The sequence below is a fragment of the Mizuhopecten yessoensis genome, unplaced genomic scaffold (genome assembly GCF_002113885.1).
Source record: "Mizuhopecten yessoensis strain PY_sf001 unplaced genomic scaffold, ASM211388v2 scaffold1405, whole genome shotgun sequence".
NCBI classification, from domain to species: Eukaryota; Metazoa; Mollusca; class Bivalvia; order Pectinida; family Pectinidae; genus Mizuhopecten; species Mizuhopecten yessoensis.
This window is the reverse complement of record NW_018404030.1, coordinates 50,166-69,641: the sequence shown is the minus strand read 5'-3', so window position 1 is coordinate 69,641 and position 19,476 is coordinate 50,166. Positions and strand designations below refer to the sequence as shown.

General features: G+C 35.7%; 1 protein-coding gene across 3 annotated transcripts in view; it reads left to right on the top strand.

Moving 5' to 3' along the window:
• The window catches only part of LOC110461524 (neuronal acetylcholine receptor subunit alpha-9-like), a 102,765-nt gene that overhangs the window by 38,838 nt on the left and 44,451 nt on the right, over window positions 1-19,476 (top strand). The window lies entirely within an intron of this gene.

Here is a 19,476-nt window from a genome sequence, read left to right as displayed (position 1 = left end):
CTCTAAACTCACTTACAAAGAGACCACCATTACATTATCTGTTTTTTTAGATTTAGACTCGTCTAAACTGACTTCTAAGGGGACCAACATCTCATTTCAGCCAGGGTTTTTTTCAGATTACATTGATACAATGATACATATTTCTGGATTAGTCAGATTTTTGTAAAGTCAGGAGACAATGTACAAAATCACATTGGTCAATGGTCATGTATATGTTGGCTCCATGTCCCTAGTATTGTCTGATGTCAGCTTCCTCTAGGTACGACTTATTCACCTAGTTTCTCTTCAGGAACGAATATTTATTTTGCTCTGTATACATGTATGTGAACTAATTCAGCAATCATGCAATTAATGTGATCGATACATTCAGAAATTTGAAGATATTGATATTCAGCCATAGTAATTATCCAGCTTGATTCGTCATAAATGCCATTTCATTTAAATAAATAAACGAGTAACTGTACATAAAACACAATGTGTGATCAACACTTCGTAGATGTCTTTGCCACTTTTGGAGCTCGGTGTTTCGTTGCGCTTGTAGTTATCTTCCAGTCAAAGTCTGGTGCCTTCCGAAAAAGTACATTGTACATATCTCGGAAGATTTTGGTTAATTCAGCTGACATGTGTATGTGTGTATTGTTTAAGACACCTCAGCAATAGCCACCATTTTAAAAATGTCAATATTTTATCGCCGATCTGTGTCTCTGGAACGCTTCAAATATGAAATAGGTCATTTTTCAATAACAAAGCACATGTTCTGCTTCCCTCGGGGTACTATGTAAAAAATTCTATTACATGTCCTTCGGGAATAGAGTGGATAGGTGGTTATTGGTCCGGAACTTGCACAAAACCAATACACAGATTAAGCACCATCCTTTAAATTTGTTTAACAGCCGAATAATTTCACCACAATGTTGATATTTGAGAATGTTTTTCTATCTTGGTCAAAGCTTTGAGATGATAACGTAGCGAACACGTGGAAATCGAAACGTTGGCGAGGTCAGCCATAAAAAATGTTCATGTGCTCAAGTAGAGTTATTAGCTCGTAAAACTGACCGAAATAGAAATAGGTTTGTTTCATTTCCTTCAGTTGTTTAGCTTTATAACGTCAATGCCAAAACCCCTTACTGTTTCATCAATGCTTTTATATGCAAGTAGCCCATCGTTGTGGCAGTTCGAGCAGGTACATAGTTTGGAACAGTCTGAGGTTTAACGACGATTGCCGCCATTACTAATTTTCATTTCATTCGTAAAAAAATAACACAAAAATTAGTTCGTCGATTTCAGTTTAAATGAGGATATGTGAAGATGTACTTCCACACAAATACGCTAGATGTTTCTTAATACATTGTTATAAATATGTATACAGTTCAATGTTGTCACTGTTATGGAGCACAACTACAGTAGCGGCGGACTTATATCTTCTGGTGTGTGATTTTGTCGTCATGATAACTTGTGGTTATGAAGATATTTGCTGTAGGAGATTTTATTGAGGTAATCGTCATTATAGTTTGTAGATATTTCTCGACATTTTCTTTGGTAGCTTACCTAATTATTAATGCATATATGACGTTTGTATGTGTGACGTCACGTCCGTATTGTTTTGTTAAACTACACTGTGTAGTCGAAGGAAGACTTCGGTGTGTATGATAGTTGCGCTCAATCACACCCTACTTATTTTTCGTGAGAAACTAGTTTTCAAGACGTTTTTATACGCTGTGCCTTATTCTTCAAAATGTTGATATGGGTTATCAGTAATATGTTTCTGGAGTGAGAAACCCATAGCACTTTTAAAAATCATACTTGTCCGGTCATTTTTAGTGAAAGGGGCAAAAAGCAACCCCTGAATAAAAACAAACAGCGGGAAGCAAAAACAGAAATGAGAAAGATAAAGATTCCAATGTTTTCCATGGGTCAAATGATCAAAATAGGACTAGAAAGTATCACGGGCAGAGAGCACAGTAGAAGTATCCGATCCGGTGGCGTGGTGCACATGAGTTGTCGACTACCATCATACTGTGGTTAACACCAGACCCAAGGGACGCGTTTGCACGCTATTCCCCCTGCAGGACTCAGACTAGACTTACTTCGTCCATACAGCATGCATTAGGTCAATGATGTCCCTGTTAACTTGCACATATTGTCATTGAATTAAATGTGTGACCTTTGACTTTTGTATGTTGTTAGATCACGACAACCAATCAACAAATCAAATTGTGTTTTTTACAACAAGAATAAGTGCACCGGACATTATCTGATTAATAAATTCCCATCAAAGTTGATGGAGGTAAAATGTAGCACAAGTAAATCACGAATGTGCCATGCCTTCCATTAATATATTCAGCTAAATTAAATTTTAGCGTTTAAAAAACAAATGTGCTTACATTTTAAAGTAGCATGCATTGTACATCGGAATTTTCCCATTTCTTCGTGTGGTGTGAAAGTCGATGTTATTTTTATAATGCACATTAGAGTGCCTTGTTGTTTCGTTGTGAGGACGTGACATTACTCTGACTTGATCTAGGTTATATTGCGGGTGTCATCGATAAAGCAGAAAACGCTTACTCTTCTGAAACTTCTGGTCCTTGTACTTTTTTTGGCAATTTCCATGAATTAATTTTTCATTTGCTCAAATTTAGACATGGTTTTATTAATTTTGAGTTTGAATAACTTTTTTTTTGTTTTTGACACTTTGGTATTTTCTTGTTGTTATTTCTTGTTAGGGGTATATAATTATATTTTTCAAATGCATTTATTAAAGGAGTATGTGTGGTCTCGAAACCCTTTCAAAAATGCTTACAACTGCAAGTAAGCACTCTCCCACTGTGTTGTAGGTTGATCAACAGCTTAAATAACCAATTATAAATTTTTAAGTTTTCGAACGTGTAATTAGAGAGTGAACTGTCGAACTGGGGAAGAATTGTGTGTAAAGAGCCCCCTTGTCAAATCATTTTTGAAATGCTGACTCCCTTTATGTCTATTGCCTACACCGCATGATGCCATGACACCGGATATTCACAGACACGTGTGACAGTGGAACTCTCTAGTGTTTTCACAAATCGATTGGTGGCGATGGCGGTGTTAATTGCTGTGTCTGATTCTATGGTTATGTAAGTTGTATGAAGACACGACAGAGAGTCTGTGTCAATTACACAGGTTCTACATCTCTTCTTTATAGTGTTATAAAAAGGATATAAATAGTTATGGTTTAAATTGTCGCCTACAGCGCTTTCTCTGTTGTACTCGGGAGCGTGTATTCTAAAAATAAAAATTCCCGTATAATATTATTATGTTTCGCACTATGCTTCCTAAGATAATAATCGAATTAGTTTGGAAAATTAAAGCGCCCAATTGCGTGAATTCAGTCGAAATGAAGTACCATGTTTCCAAAGCCGAAATTGCAATTCCATGTGAAGCAGGTAACAAGAAACAGCACAAATTGAGGAATTTTATTTTGAAACGTATTATCAAGATTATAATGCACAGTGTATCTCAATTACGTTCAAACATATCAATCAACTTCCCTTAAGCTTACAACTAACGAATTCTCATTGAGATGCAGTGATAGAAAGTACCTTTGAGATCGATTTTTTACAGTAAGAGGACAACCAAAGTGTTAGGAATGGCACACGAGTCCTCTTGGAGTGATTATGTACTGTACTGTGTTCAATATGTGATGCAAATTTTACAAGCAAACCATTAACACAGATAGGAATTTTAATATGGATGATGCTTTAAATCTAAATTGAAAACTCAATGTACATTAAAATAAACTGTACTATGAGCGTTTAAATAAGGAAATAGCACAGCCCTCACAAAATGGTTCAGACATGTCAAAACGTAGGTCGGGTGCGAATCGACTGTACATGATAGTTTACCTGGCACCAAGACAGTACTACAAATCAAATGTCTCTACTTCGGATAATTTTGGACTTGTCACAGTCTGATAATCTTTTTCTTCTTTGTAATAAAAAGAACATAGGACAGGTTTACGTGATAATGATAATATCAATAATAATATACAACATTTATATAGCGCCCTGTATAGTTTTTAAAATTACTCTAAGGTGCTTCACAACATATGGATAATAGTTTTGGTTATAATTGTGAAACAGAAATGGCTGACAATCATCATTATACAATCAGCATGTATATGACGTCTGTGCATAGTCTATAATGCAGACGTGAAGAGGTGAGTTTTTATGTCTTTGTTGTGTTTGGTCAGGGTATTTTACCTTCTAATAGTAAATGGTAAGCTATTCCACAACGTAGCCGAAACCGACCCAAAGCAAAGCGTTACATTACATATTATATTCCTAATCACTTGAAACATAAACGAAGGAAACACCTATCTCAATATTATATGATGATAATGAAATTTTTTTCAAAGCAGTAAACGCGTATAGCACAATATGGCCGTTTCGACCTTTTAGGGCGAATAATTGGGGCTAAAAGTTAGAAAAATAACAACCAATGCCAAGAGTGTCTCGAATCATATTTAAAACAGCAAAACGTTGAAATAAAATATGACATACCCGAAAACTATACATGATATTGAACGGATAACACCGGGAAACATCCCGTACATATTTTACTAATATAGGTAAAGAATTAAGGTATATAAAAAGATTGTTTATACTATCAAAAGACAGATCAAAAGATTCATCACAAGGATGGAAAAAACGTAAAACGATTGAAATGATAAACATTGAATACCATTTATATTTTTATAGCAGATATTATGTTTTCACATGTGTACCAGCAGGAGAGAATTATACATTAGTCAAAATCCAAAACGTCTTACAAATCTCTGCCAATCAGCGCAGACTAATGGGGTCGAGGAGGTGCGCATTTGTCGCGACAGATTTATCAATAGCTCCAATTGTTTTCTCGACCCATCGATACTCATCAAGGATACTTAACACGCTTTGCAGCTATTTAGCATACTTCAAATGCAAGGGGAAAACCAAGAATATGAAAGACTTGGAAATTGAGTTAAATTAGGACATGCTCATCTATTAAAACTAATGCCCTTCAAATGAAGAATTACCTAACTAGCAATCTGTTCCCTTGAGTTTTAGATAACTGTCCTTGGAACTGAACAAGATTAAAGTGAAGAATGATATATGTAGGAAGTTGAATTCTTAAATATTACTTTACACAAAGTAGTCTATGTTATGCATTAACACAAGAAACTCCATACATTTTGATTGCGATGCATATGTCATCATGCTGATGATGCTTTAAATGGACATTTCCATGAATGCGAACTCGAAATTTTGAGTTTCCAGTTACGAAACTAATTTATTGCAAATTGAAATGTGCCATCTTTCTTGTCCAACATTGATGCACATTTATAAAAACTATTGGCAAGTAATATGTTTTACATCAAGATATTTTTGAAAATTGCCTCTTGAACGATATGAAGGTCAATGTTTTAAAAGTGTATATTTGCATTTGCTCTGCATCCTTCCATCGTAGTGCATTGAGAAGGCAAATGCTGAGACTATAACATTTGCTATTGTAACGTCATCAATGTCTATTGTGACGTTATCAATTTCCTTGTTGTCAACATTTGATTTGCGGCTCAAAAACTGTTCGAAACAACTAAATAAAGCAAAATTACTCTATCAAAATGTAAATATAAATAATGAATATTTTAGCAAATATTGTTATGGTCCTATAACACACATTTCTACTGCTGAAAAACGTACATAAAGCACTACCGGGCCTTAACATAGGACATTAGGACCATAACAACTTTCCTAAAATATTCATTGCTTAATTATTTATGTATTTTGTGGTTTTGTTATAATTGCCCCGGCTCTCAGACTGAGGACGTGACATTACTATGATTTGACCTAGTTTTACATGGAGGGTTGTCGATGAAGCAGATGACGTCTACCCTTCCTGACCTTTGACCTTATTTTCTTCGGAATTTTCCAATGGTCTCTTTGTAAATTGTTCTTCTGATTTATTTTGCTAAGATTGATCGAATTCTAGTTCCATTTACTGTCTTGTTGACACTTTGGTATATGACTGTTGTGTTTTAGGAAGTACACAATCATTTGTCGTTCCACTTCAATCTGTTTTACATGGAGCATTTCTGGAGGGGTCATACAAGTGTATAAAACATGAACCATTTGAATTCAGTTAACATTCCAAGATACAAAAGAACATTGGCGGATGTCGCAGTCAAGAAAAACACGAATTTAACCAGGACATACCAAATAAATACACCTGGAACCCACAACGAATCTGAGGTGAAGCTAGGTACTGTAGAAAGATCAAATGAGGAATCCTCTATGATATATCCTGGTAAACGGGTTGAAAGTATCACCAGTATGTAATATACCAGTGGTACGTATAATACTATCTGTAGATCATTTATCTCGTGATTTACAGTGTTTAATGAACCAGTGAACTGTATTGTAAAACTTACATTCACATGTTTAAAGATTCGTCAGGTCTTTTCATAAAATGGCTTAAATTTAAATTTTCGAGTTAAACTATTCTTCTTTGCGGATTAGTATCATGTTTTCATGTTTCCTACCTTACTTGAAACACGTGTTATGAAAAAATTCAACACTTTTGACAATCTAAATTTTAAATTAGAAAAATTGTAATTTTACTTTGCGTGATAAAACCGTGTATTGCTTGAAAATTGCTTTAAATACAACATGACTGACATTGTGATTTGCATGTCTAGTCGATAACACCTGTATCATCCAGGCAATGTAAATGAGATTTGTTTCTATCTAGGTGTAATTATGCTTGAAGTGGGGTGTATTCGTTTAAAAGTCGTATTCAGTTCTCAATTTCAACTAAATTCAATCTATTACCTGTTAAGTGTTCTTAACAAAGAGACAATAAAAGAGATTACACACCTGGTCGAAATGGATTATCGTTAAATATGATTACCGTTACCTTTTACCTGAGGTCACTCTTTTATTAGATTTGCTCTGACTGCATGAATTTGTTTTTGGCATTTTCTAGATATCTTTAATCTCTCAACTTTTAGCTCTTACTGAAAAAGTTCCTCGTGTCTTTTAGTGGCACATGTCACGAAAGGTTTCAAAGGAACTGACTATTATACATGTCCATGCAAATACATTACTGTATACTATTTTATGCTTTAACCTTAAACTTATCACTGTTTACTCGACCTTCTGTAACTCATTATTGAACTTTGACTTATGAAAAGACGATAACATATACACAAGTTGTCTATACCATACACTTTTCTACATTTTTTTTCGTTTGATTTGACGGATAAATCCATTGATCTACCGAAATCGAAAGACAGTTATTGTGGTAAATTTTGTATAATGATAAATCAGTTATAAGCATTTGAGTTATCACTTATCAAAATAAGTATTAAAAAAGAAAACTTTTTTGATAAAGATTAAGAGAAAAATTCATGATCGTCATCATGATCGCAGTGAAAAATAATCTCTTTTCCGGTACAACATCAATAGCGACTCTGCCGCTCTTCTCATCGTGAGTACGTGTCATTACTAAGATTTGACCTACACTAACATTGCAAATATCGGCGATAAAGTAGAACGCGCTTACCCTTTCCAAACACCTGGTCTGATTCTCTTTTTTTATATTTTTTTCTCAATGGTTTCCGGGAAGAATATTTTCTTAGTTCATATTTTCCCCTAGTTTAATCGATAATGAGTTCAACTTATGGTCTTGTTTACAGTTCAGTATTTTCTCGTAGAAATAAGTGGATTTCAAACAAATTTCGAAAACAATCATTATAGATATTTAAATCCATTGTACTTTGAATAGAGTGAAATTTGCCGTCACACATGTAATCAAACCACCTAAAATGACCTAGTATGTCTATACATCAGACGAGAACGTCAATGAGAAAATACTTTCGAATCATTTTGAATATGAGACGTCATAGCACTGTTACCTGTGTCGTAAGAATTATTTTGTTACACTTAATAGGTGAAAGAATGGTATGTGACGTTAGCGTTATAATGCATTACAGTCTGAGAAGAAAATGGACCATAGTGAGATGTCAATAACTAGGACGTTAGTATCAGTCAACATCTGTGTAGTTATGGTCTATTGTTGGAGGCGTTAACGCGAAACTGAAATAACGATTATAAACTGTTGTTTGGGTTCAGTTACCACTATGTAGGGTACATCTTTAACTTCATTAGATAAATTCTTACGATCATATTGAACGAGCCATGGGGTTACCTAACCGCTCATTGTCAGCCATTACGCAAGGTCGAGATTGTAAACAAAAAAATGACAAAACGTATTGATTATTTTGTGTGTCTGCTCCCGTGACTGACAGACGTCGGTGATTTGGTTATGTCTGTGTCACTAATTTGGTAACACGTGTTATATTGATTATTGTATCGGTACGTTACATTAAACAAAACAAGATGGTAATAAATCACGAAGAATGTAGCATGTTTGTTTACATTAAATATGTAACAGACTTTAATCAGCGTCACTCTGAGGCTTGTGTAAGTATTTAGAAAGTGTAACAGACTTTAATCAGCGTCATTCAGAGGCTTGTGTTAGTATTTGGAATGTGTAACAGACTTTAATCAGCGTCACTCAGAGGCTTGTGTTAGTATTTAGAATGCAAACAGCCTTTAATCAGCGTCATGCAGAGGCTTATGTTAGTATTTGGAATGTGTAACAGACTTTAATCAGCACCATTCAGAGGCTTGTGTTAGTATTTGGAATGTGTAACAGACTTTGATCAGCGTCACTCAGAGGTTTGTATTAGTATTCAGAATGTGTAATAGTCTTTTATCGGCGTCATTCAAAGGCTTGCGTTAGTATTAAGAATGTGTAACAGACTTAAATCAGTGTCACCCAGCGGCTTGCGTTAGTATTTAGAATGTATAACAGACTTAAATCAGCGTCACCCAGCGGCTTGCGTTAGTATTTAGAATGTGTAACAGACTTATATTAGCATCACCCAAGGACTTGCATTAGTATTAAGAATGTGTAACATACTTAAATCAGCGTCATCCAGAGGCTTGTGTTAGTATTAAGAACATGTTACAGACTTAAATCAGTGTCACCCAGGGGCTTTCATTAGTATTTAGGATGTTTAACAGACTTAAAAATGTGTCAACCAAAGACTTACATTAGTATTGAAATGTGTAACAGACTTAAATCAGCGTCATTCAGAGGCTTGTGTTAGTATTAAGAACATGTAACAGTCTTAAATCAGCGTCACCCAGAGACTTACGTTAGTATTTAGAATGTTTAACAGACTTTATTCAGTACACTCAGAGGCTTAGTTTAGTATTAACAATATGTTACGGATTTTTATCAGCGTCACTCAGAGGCTTGTATTAGTATTTTCATACAACGAGTAGTGATACTAACCGACCCAAAGATGACATGAGACTCACAATGATAGTTCTATGGGCGGATTGGTCGAGTGGTTTACACTCCGGCCTTCCACGCAGGCGGCCGGGGTTCGATCCCCGAAGTCGTCGTACGCATGGATATTCAGAGAAAGTGTTTTTTCTCCTGCCAACACAACTCCAACAACGTAGGTGAAGTATAAATTGTTCTGGGTGGATGTTACGGTATCTGTGCTGTAGCATTCAAGTGAGATAGCACTATAGATGATGTCGTTGGAAGCACGATCCCACTACTAACAGTACACATCACATCTCAAGCACACACGCAGGCATACACACAAAGGGAAATATTAGTCAGGTGGCATATGACTAGTTGTTAGCACCTGATAAGGTAGCCCTTGCGAATTCCTCAAAATTGTAATGATTAATGTACAATATATATGCTGATTATATTAAATGTTTATCTATGTACTGTAAAGCTCTTTAAAGCGGCTTATGTTAGCAAGATAGGGCGCTATATCAAATGCTGTATATTAGTATTATAACGGTATCACGGCAATCAGTATAGGTGGTGTGAGACTCACATTAATGTCTGTAGATTCATAGCGATATTGCTTATACAGACGATATTAACCTTACTAATGGAGTTTCTAGTGGTATTGTGTTAATTCACTATTGTTACCAAATCCCTGCTCATTTAATGGCATCAATTGTCAGTGGTTATCACGCCGTAAAAGAGATTGTAAGATTGATTTTTTCATTGACTTAAATAAGTAACATATCGTGCTGTGTACCGGGATTTTTTCGCTGTAGTTTATCTTTCGCTTTTTTCGCCTTCCAAAACGACGACAAATTTATCATTACAGCACATACTAGTAAGCGTAGTTATAAAAAATTAAAATGCGAAAATAAGGCTGGAGTAATATTAATCGCATCGGCAAGGGGTGAACGTTTGACTGTATACAGCAAATGGTCCCAAAAAGAGGCTGAATGACGTTATGGCTATATCAACACTATTGCATGACATGCAGCAGGGACAACATATCGTGTTTATAGTTCATAGGGTGAAACACTCATAACAAGGTAGGGCGTGGTTCGGCAGTGGTAACTGAGTACGGCATGTTGTAAATATAATTAAGAATAATCAACCTGTGTGCGTATTGTAGAACAAAAAATGAGCTGGAGAAAATAATCACCAAACGCCGAGCTATATTAATTACTATATACAAACATATACTGATTATATCTATTCTACCATGTCAAATGTAACGGAATTAATTTTCCCTCGCCTGGATATGGTTAGAAGATTTGTGTACGCCATTGCAAGCATGGATTATTTGGGTTTACATATGGTCAGTTGTCTAATACTACAGGGTTTGTTAACCAATGAAAAACGTCCTAACATCATCGACAATTATGGAATATAGCATATGTCATTTACATTACAATGTACATATTATTTAAAACTTTATACTTTACTTATTTCCCCCCGACCTGAGTCTGAAACTCTAGGTCTTTTTTTATTGATTATAATTCGAGGTTCTTATATACCGCTTTATCACAACCTAGTTCGTAGGTCATCTCAAAGCGGTTCACAAATTATTATCGTTGGTTATAGGGCCTTTGCAACCAGCCAATATCTTTCTCAACTCCCTGAGGAGCATACAGCCGGAGCTGCCTTTTCGGCGCTAACAGCTAGCATTCGACAATTCTAGCACTGCCCAACCACGTACTCATTACAGCTGAGTAGACTGGAACAAGCGGAGTGAAGTATCATGCTCAAAGATGCAACAAAGAGCCGTGCCGTGACTCGAACCCGCAACCCTTCGGTCACGAGCCCACTAGACTACCATGCCTCCGTGCCTTATTATAAAGTTGTACTATATAGAACTATCAATTTTCATGTAATTTAATATAATTTAATTTAATAAAAAAAAATGTGTGCTATAAATCATAGGTTGAAGAAAACTATGTTTGTCCTTGGTAGTTTCAAGCTTTAAGTTTTCCATCCCAAAATCCGCTTGCTTAACAGAATATTTGTGAGCGTGTTTCATTCATTTTCCCAAAGTTTAGTATGTTTCCTGTTGGTCAACTATGTATAGGGCTATCACGAGAGGTACTCTTACGCCGCTAGCAGATCATATGAAAGAATGCACAGCGGTGATTATGTTGTTTATTAATTTGTCAATATTTTCTACAAAATGTGTTTGTAATCCCCATTGAGAATACAAGATCCGAAACAGAACGCGCGAGTTACCAACTGGAGGTATCAGAGGTCGTAAAATTAACAGAAATCTTTTATATAAAGCATTATAAAGACGAATAGGTTAACAACAGTGATAACCGTTATAGTAATAATGGATTCAAGCATCCACCTCATGCTTATCAGATAAACTTTGCTGTACGTGCCGAACCTACAGACGTTTTGCGATTTTGTGAGAGCTAACGATGGAATTCTAATTGGTCGTAATGGGGAATAAATCATATCAAATTCCACGCGTTAGAACCGTTTACTCAATTAAAGTTGGTAACTGATAGTTATGATCAAAGGGTAATATCTTTAATCCCAAGAATTTGTGCTAACAATCCTTTTCAAGTTTAATCATCATATGTTCAAGTACATTAAGGATAGATTGAGGACTCCAGCTGACCTATTCAAAAAATCAATCGGTTTCGAATTAGGCGTTAGAGCTCGCATAAATCAATTATTTGGTTGAATAGAACGTATTCAGTTTTGATGATTTTATTACAAAATTTACCTTGACACTCGTAGCGCGCTGACGTATATGTACGAATTTGAAACCGCTATCTCTGGAAATTTGAGCCTTATTTAGTGTAGATAACTACACGGCTTAATATGATGTGATTTCATAGGAGATTTAAATTTAAAGACATATTCACAGGAAACCATAACATATCAAGTTGAAATAATTCTGTTCAATAATGTACTGTGCTATTTAAAAAACAAATATCTTCCATTTAATTGAAATAGTCGACATGATGGAGTGAGAATATCACAGCGATTTTTTTTGATTTTTTTAAAAAAAAAAAAAAAATTGTTCTTGTTTGTGTGTGAAAAGTGTTACCTGTTTAAATTGTGCTAAATTTACTTAAGCGGATAGACATAGTTTAGGGCTCCTTCTATTTGATAGTTTTAAATGCTGTTTAATTTTTTTTATTGATGTAGATCTGGTCACCGTAACAAAATGGAGTGAGAATATCACAATGGAATGTTTTTCTAGTTGGCGTGTGAAAAAATGTACGTCTTTGAAATGCGCTAAATTTACTTACGACAAATAGACTTAGCGCTAAGCATGTGTTGAGAGTAAACAGTATATATGAAACATAAAATTCAACAATAATAAGTTTTCATCTTATTCTTTTCCTAAATGTGGGAGGGCTGTAGACGATTTAGACACTCTAGATTTACTTAGTATGTAGATATTAAACACACCACAAAGCAAATATTTACATGTTTTATTAATTCTAGAATGTTTCAATATGTGTTTAACTAACTTGTATCCGGGTTGCAATGAATAGTCTCAATACACTGATTATTTGTATTTAGATTGAAAAGGTTGAAAAGGTGACAGAAAAACTACCCTGTTAGTCACCGTTCAGGGCGTCAAACTTGAAATACAATCCGCGATACATTTTCAAAAGTACACAAACCTAACGGCTTTCATGTTTATTAAAGTTGGATTGCATTAACAGCAGGATATCTGGCTCACTGTGAGAAAGTATCAAACTCTCTCAAATAACAGTTTTGCTACAAGTAGGGACACATTTACAATCAAATACATGTTCAAATAACGATATTTATATTACATTTTTGGAAGACTACAAATCAAACAATAAGGCCTTATACATCTTTGAAAAGACGTCTTTAGAAATTGTTTCAACATGCATTATTGATGACGTCAGTACCTCCGCAAAGATCACATTAAATACAATAATTATACTTCATGCTGTTCGCGGTGTTAAATCATTCCTGTAATAGAGAAATCTTAAAAGCTATTCTCACGCGTTTTTCGTATCACGAGATTACTTTCTATGTATTTTGAATAGAGTTACCAGCCCATTACTATTAATAAACGGTATTCATCCCATTTGCGTTATAGCCATTTGTCAATTTACGTCTTATAATTGATATTATACTGTTGTTCTGATATAATGCACGGTTGTTCTCTTCGTCCATGACATGCTTCCGTTTACAGCGTAAGATATTTATCTGTCTGAGTACTAAAACGCCGCAACCCCATTAAGGGTTGTTCCGAAAATATGTTTAAATCGGTACAATCAATGGGTGAGATGACTTTCCTATCCAAATTGTCAGTACCAACTGATATTTATCCAATTATGTCGTTACCTTATCAAAAATGTCCGACCATAATCAGAAGAAATCTATTCAAATTCGGTACCAGTGGTACGGTGGTTCTGTAGTGACGCTAAGTACCCCGAAGCACGCCAGACTCGTGCTGTGCTGCTGATGCTGTTTCTGGCAGAACATTGGAGAATTGTTTAGCTAATTCCTACATTTATACATTAATTATTGTACTTTGTAATCTGAAATGTAAATGTTGCTAAGCGTATAACACATTTGGGTTCTAATATCAAAGGGTCCAAAATAGGCTCATGGTACAAATAGATAAACACGTCATGTAACAAACACTAAAAAACAATATTTGTGTATGCTTCAATAAAGAGTCATGATTGGATAATAAGACATTTATTTATGTTACCGTACGAGGTACAGATTTTTATCTGGTAAATATTTAGAAAATCGTCATGTCACTTCAAATGTTGTATTAATAGGCCATTAAATGTTCTATGCACAAGAGAGTCATTCATTTCTATCCATTCGTCCTGTCCCTTTAGTAGCCATGCTTTACATCCTAATTAATAGAAGGTGGGCGTGTCGGTATAGTCGGTGTTATTACCAAGTTAAGGGTGTATGTTGCCTTATTATTCGGAACAGTCGTATAGTTGCATAGTAATGTTAATGAAGAGTTTCTCGGTACTTTGGTGTTAATATTAAGTTAAGGGTGTATGGTGGTTTACTGGTCGGTACAGTCGTGTCAATAGTAAGTTAAGGGTGTATGCTGCCCACTGTGTGGTAGAGGCGGTGTTAATGTTAAGGGTGTTTGTTACGTCATAGTATAATTAATCAAGGGAGGTTTCTCGGTACTTTGGTGTTAATATTAAGTTAAGGGTGTATGGTGGTTTACTGGTCGGTACAGTCGTGTTAATATTAAGTAAAGTGTGTATGGTGGATTTACTGGTCGGTACTGTCGTGTCAATATTAAATTAATGGTGTATGGTGGATTTACTGGTCGGTACAGTCGTGTCAATAGTAAGTTAAGGGTGTATGCTGCCCACTGTGTGGTAGAGGCGGTGCTAATGTTAAGGGTGTTTGTTACGTCATATTATAATTAATCAAGGGAGGTTTCTCGGTACTTTGGTGATGATATTAAGTTAAGTGTGTATGGTGGATTTACTGGTCGGTACAGTCGTGTCAATGTTAAGTTAAGGGTGTATGCTGGCTTACTGTAACTTGAACTTATGGGTATGTAATCCCATTTCCAAAAGAAGGGCTACATTAAGTGTGTATGCTTCCTAACTGTAACATCGAGACCTTAGGGTGTACATTTTGTATGCTACACTTTACTTTGACCTAGTGACTTTAGACAGTGTGTTACGTAACTGTGACATGGATACTGCGACAAGGGTGTTAGCTATATTACTTTCTACCACACTACGCTGTGTTATTCCACTCTCAGATCATTGTATAATCATGTAGACTGTTAGATGAATATGAGTTATGCACCACACGTGGTATATGACCTTCCAGAGTTTTGATTGGTCGAGATGATGAACTTTGACCGAGACGACTTTTTCCACGCGCTTTTTGCCAAGTGCTGTTTTGTTTACGTCGTCTGCTGTCAACATCCGGCAAATGTTGGTGACTTTGTGAGGTTATACGAAGGGGAAAGGGGAGTTATTAAGGCAATATTAAAAGAAGATGATACTTAAAGATTTAATCGCTAGTTTCAGGCAAAAATGCTACAGACGCTCGATATCGTTTCGACGTCACACCGTCGCGTTTCCAGGTCGTGAAACCAAAACAAGATCTGTCACAGTGTCGGAAAATATTTCGTTTTCCCAGCGTCCCGTTATCGCTATTTGGAGGGTCTGACTATGGCTGAACTTTCACTATAAACGTCAACCATAGAACCGTCACGAAGAAACGTCCCAGGCCTATGGTTTTGGACATTGACAGCGATTAGTTTTTCTTCACCACTGGGCGGGAGACAGACTTCGTACGATATGCGTATATGTGTGTATGTTATTCAAATCAGGTCACACTCCAGCTGTTTCCGACTGAGATTGTGGTAGAAACAGATCACACGATTCGTGGTTGTTGAGTATGGCATTTATTTCACTCTAGTAAGTTAATTTTCAAATGTTACAGAAAGACACTCGCTTTGTGTCTTTTGTAACTTTTGTAACTTTTGTAAATTTAACTTTTGTAAATTAGCTATATATGATAGTGCTCGCTGGTGTGCTTTGATACCTTCATGCATAAACGTATACTTACAGATATACTTACAGCCGTTGATGCATACATGTGCTTTTCTCAAACATACGTGACGTGATTTCTTCATTGTGATAAACGTAGGTTACTCGTGTCAAAATATTGTCACCGAGTCAATGAACACAAATGTTGCCCAAAATACTGTAAATTGTTTCGATTGAGTTTTATTTATTACAACAGAACATAAATGTAACAGTTTTACGTTGTTCGATTGGAGATTTACTACAACGTATTCTATTGTTAGGGGACGCAGGGGCTGAGTGGTTTAAAATTACGATAATTAACTAGCCCTCCACCACTGGGTTGCGGGTTCAGTAATCGAGAAAAGAATATACCTGCTGTTACCCACAAAATGTATCGTAAGAGGCGACTAATTTGGGAACCCCTGCAGAATCAGGGTTGTGCTTTTGTGTCCTCTATTTTGGGACACAAACGCAAACAAAATAAAACTGCTGTACCAATTAAAATAGTTGGGATCTTTCTCTTTCTTTCTACTTCTAACTAACTTACGTTTCCTAGCACCTTGCTTGACAATACCTCACTTTTGGCTGTAATGTTGAGTGTTCGCTAAGGTGAAGAAGGCAGTGCTGTACTGGGTGCATTCAGCATGATTTTTCAGTGAGGCAGCATTATAAAGTCGGCATCTGTACTGCGCTATCGCAGGGAGGCGAATACACCAGCATACCCTCCACAAAATAAAACCAAACCAAACTCAACGCGAGTCCAGACCTAAGATATCAAACACGACAGACCTAACGATAACATCACAATCCTAACTTTCTCCAGATATGATATAGGCCTAGCAGGGGCCGCGGTGCCGCAGTGGTTAAGGCGTCTGACTTTCTGCTACCACTAGCCCTCTACCACTTGGTCGCGGGTTCGAGCCCTACGTGTGGGGCAGTCGCCAAGTACTGACTACAGTCGGTGTTTTTTTCCTATAAGCTTTTGGCTAATAAAGAACGGGGAAAAGTTATCTGGCTTTCCTCCACCACCAAACCCTGGCACGTCCACAAACAAACCAAACCTTCTGTATTTTGGAATATACTGGTTCGAGTCATTGTCTGACCGTTACGAGTTCTAAATGCAGTTACACATGATCGCTAGTATCATCTTTTCAAAGAAACAGATTGAATGTTGATATAAACAGATCAATGTCCTAGAAAATCAATTGTAGTTTAGATGTTTGCCGAACCTAATAGAATTCTTATCTCAAATTAGGGAACATTAGGCTATCGGAAAACGAATATATATTATTAAGCTATCTGCCTCGGTATTTTTTGGAAAACAAAATAAATAAATGGGACCTGCTTGCATGTAATCGATACCGATGTTTTATCCTGATACACTCGGGGGCAACATAGACCGAGAGTAAAACCATTTAAGAATTTTTCTTTAGTTTAAAATCGACCTTTCATCGACGAATTTCCCAACGCAGATTTATTTAGGTAAATGCATTTCATGTTTTCAATTTGAATGCGATTGAATTCCTTCAGTAGCTATTTCACCTTATTTAGAGAGTACATGAAATAGCTTTGCTCTACTTTTTTTTTAAGTATAATTGTCTCTTCTGGACTAAAATCAGGGTTTTATTTTAAATACATTTGATACACGTTCAGCGAGTTAATCGTTAGAAAAGAGGACCCAACTAATGTCACGCTTTTCGCCTATTCAAACGAAATTGACTTTTTTCTATTATACAGTTATAAACCTAATGAATGTACCGTTTATTCTGTGGACTTTAAACAATAATCTCAGTTCCTGTGTCTATTTTCTCTACTTTGAACCAAGGACAAAGACATGTGCCTTACAAACAGATAAATTAGTTTTGAATGCAGTTTACGAATGAACTGACCCTTGTCATTAACACTAGGTATAATCTGTAGTTCTGTCACACTAAATAACTACACGGGATTCATTTCAACAATACTTGTTAGCTTAACGCATGGATAGTATTTTGTAAAATATTTACTTTTCTTAATATATTAAACTCGGGATAATCGTGATTGGTATTAACTGTAACTTTTAATTCCCTAAAGTATTATGTTAATTATAAAGATAATTAAGTTGTTCATTAACTCTACTTAGATTTGTAATTAGGCTAATTCAGATTTGAACAGCTTGCCTACAGCGTTCCCATAAATAGTAAAGGAGATTAGAACACACACGTGTAGGGTAACGTATGGGAAAACTTACGGCGATAGTTCAATGTGTCAAAGTATTGTCAGCTTTTGCAAAATAAAATCTTAATCCTACAAGTATTTAAAACAATAAATTTGTTTGCCTTTACATATCCAAATAAAGGTCATTTGTTTTCATTAACAGTGTTGTGGGTATTTTTTTACAATATCACAGAAAAGATATTGGGAAAAATATAAGACACCGTCAAAGTAAAAATATTCTGAAATCGATACAAACAAAAAAAATAGGGGTCTGAGGACATACCAAAACAAATGGAAAAGCATCATGAACCCAGTACATTTTAGTAAGAAACCTATGCATTTTTTTATGAATCGTTTTATAAAAATAACATTATGTGACTGTCGATAAGAAGTTATTTCGACCCGATACATTTTAACTGGAAAGTCATTTTAATGAAATGGAAAAGATACTATGTTTACTTGATATTTCTATTTGTATTATTGTTTACTAATTACGTGGTTTTATGAACGAGAGAAAATACAATCGAATTTGGCCTGTTCATGTTCAGTAAGTATTCTTATTTGTATAAAACCTAGCATTGACCTCTAGAAATACCTGTATCGTACTGTACACCAGAAACTTTTCGCCGCAGTTTAATTTTCGCTTTCTGCGCCCTTCGCAATGAGGGCGAATTCATTATTACAGCGAATAGGAGTTTTCTTTATTATAAACATAGTAACCAAAAGTGAAGGGCGAACTTTACATTGGGCGAAAATTGATTTCATCGGCGTAGGGCAAAAATTAATTTCATCGGCCTAGGGCGAAAATTGATTTCATCGGCAATGTGCGAAATTGATTTCATCGGCGTAGGGAGAAATTGATTTCCTCGGCGTAGGGTGAAATTTTGACCGGGCGAAACTTTTCCGGTATACAGTAGTGTGTTGGTTTTGTGGAATGGCTGCTTATGTCGTACTCATTACGACTACCAAGTAACTATTTTGTCTCGCTCTGACGTATTTGCCACTGACTCAGCCTCGGTTCTGGCCAGTGTGAACATCCGGATACAGGAAAGCGTCTGCGCGTGTCAGATAATTGTGTCAGAAAAGTCTTCATGGTATGTATTAACAAATAACCTTTGTTCTCATTTTCTTTGAAGACTTAGGAGATGGGGCTTAATGATGTTTGGCGACCAGCTGATTTTTCAAATTGATGTTAGTTCGTGCTGTCTTAATCTAATATGAACGAAACAAACTGATTGATCTCGTAAACCAAGACAAATGGCTAGCTTTACACAATAAAAATATCATTCAATTTAAAAAACAATAAAATTAAAAACTTTGATTTTTGCTATCACTTACAAAATATTTTTAAATTCTAACTAATATT